Source organism: Lactuca virosa, chromosome 4 (genome assembly GCF_052849685.1).
Source record: "Lactuca virosa cultivar CGN04683 chromosome 4, Lactuca_virosa_CGN04683_v6, whole genome shotgun sequence".
Classification (NCBI taxonomy): Eukaryota; Viridiplantae; Streptophyta; class Magnoliopsida; order Asterales; family Asteraceae; genus Lactuca; species Lactuca virosa.
In genome coordinates, this window is record NC_136429.1 from 437,216,943 (window position 1) to 437,218,992 (window position 2,050).

At 34.8% G+C, this 2,050-nt stretch overlaps 1 long non-coding RNA gene across 1 annotated transcript; it reads right to left on the reverse strand.

Annotated features, from left to right (window-relative positions):
* Positions 1-762: 762 nt before the first annotated feature.
* Positions 763-1,686, reverse strand: LOC145169204 (uncharacterized). Its single transcript, XR_013742368.1, has 3 exons — positions 1,579-1,686; positions 1,432-1,467; positions 763-799 (listed from the first exon to the last, which is right to left on the reverse strand). It is a non-coding gene; the product is annotated as an uncharacterized LOC145169204 (long non-coding RNA).
* Positions 1,687-2,050: the final 364 nt, after the last annotated feature.

The following is a 2,050-nucleotide window of genomic DNA, read 5'->3' on the forward strand; positions in this document are numbered from 1 at the left end:
TAAGCGTTAGATACCCAAGACCATGCTCCACACCAGGGGACAATTTCATTTCATCAAAAACAAAAATTCAAAAAGGGTATAGATTAGGATATACTCACTGTAGGCCTTGTTTACAAAACAGAAAAATTGAAAAGATATGCAATTTATTCCAGCTAGGAAAGACGAGGACTTCTAAAAGACCAAGTAATTCACACTTATCATACTGATCAAGCTTGAGTATCTTTATAAAAATACCAACAAACGAACTTTTACAATAAATTAGTTGAACTTCCTTATCAATGCAAAACTCTCTTAGAAAATATAATCCTTCTCCTAAATAGGGGTGAACATCGGGACCGATATGAATATATGATTGATAATCTAGGAAATGAGAACCATATGGTTATGGCCCTACTCATTCGCTATAATGCCAAAGATAATAAATTGAAAACTAAGAAAAAAACATGAAATTGAACCTTGCCCGCCTTCACATCCACCAATAGTCTACTAACGGGACGAAACCTGAAAATATGTAGATAGAAAATTAAGAAAAAAATGAAACTAACCTTGTCTCTGTTGCAGATAGAAAAACATAAAATCAAACCAAAGAAATTATAGGCATGGTAACTGTCATTATGAGAAATTAGGAACAAACATATATTACAATTCTTAATTTCAAAATCTGCTAAGTTTTCTTTGGACCACACATATAATCCAAACAAACCCATGGCAAATAAATACCTTATTATCATATTTTACAATAATATCCGTTCTTACCGTCAACAAACTGGTATCCCAGAGAAGACCCTCCACCTGCAACCTATATCAAATCATAGAAACAAAATCAAAAGAGATTTTTTTTTAGATGGAGATGGCAAACGATTGAAACTTGGTGTTCAAATGAAGCAGATCTTGTTCTAGCTCCTATACACCTTCAATTTCATTAGGATCGAACCACTATGGCCTGAAACGTTAATTTTTTTTGTCAGAACCTTGATCAATCGTACCTCATGCTTTAAAAGTTGTATGTTTTCTAACCTGGGTAGTCATTTTTCTGCTTCTTCTACTCACAAATTGGAAGTCACCATTAGCTACACGCATTGTGCTTTAACATGTAAATTTCATTAAATGGATCATCTTGCCGTTATTAATTTGAACAACTGAGCTATGTAATTGCACAATCTTCTTACTGGCTTATATTCTGAAATTAAGAGTATTATTTAGTATTTAGTGAATCCAAACCCTCAGAGTTTCTAGACTTAATATAATTTGAGTACACTGTAAATGAGTTCTAAGTTCTAACATAAAGATCCACACGTCGCATGTCAAGGAAGAGATATAACAATGAATGGACTATGCGGCACATTACGTGTATTGTATGGGGAGGGTTGAACACTGATGAAAATATAGTTGAACATGTTATGGTTTACATTAAAATATACATGTTTTCACCTGAAATAATACGGTTTCCAGATATGCTATAAATCCCTAAACAAAAACCAAAATCAATGATGAAAAAAGAGACGAAATCGAGGATGCAGAAAACGATTTCGTTTCAAGATTTCACTGAAAGATCTGGAAAAAGAAATTGCTTGTTACCTGCTCCAAATCGAAAAACCCTTCTTTCCCGATCTTGTTAATCTTCATCCAGATCCAAGCTCAAAAATCAAAAATGAAAAACAACACAGATTAACAAACCCACTTCTAACATTGATTTAAAAACTTATGGGATTTTTACCTGTGTGGGTCTCAAAGAACAAAAGAAAATTGAGTTTTGTTCCTTGTTAGGTGCGTGGATCTGAAAGAACAAAAGAACAATCATGTAATATAAGATTCAAGCTTTTTATCAAGACTATGACAGCCAAATTTCATCTCTTTACCCAAAACCCTAAGCGAGGAGAGAGAGAGAGAGAGAGAGAGAGAGAGAGAGAGATGTTACTCATTAGCCGGGTTTTGTTCCTGTTCACGAACATTTGAAGACCATGGGCTTAGTTACCCACTTGATCTGATGACTCCCGATGCCTGTAGCCGCCAGACCCACCGCGTCAATGTTCGTGGTGGAGGTGACGAT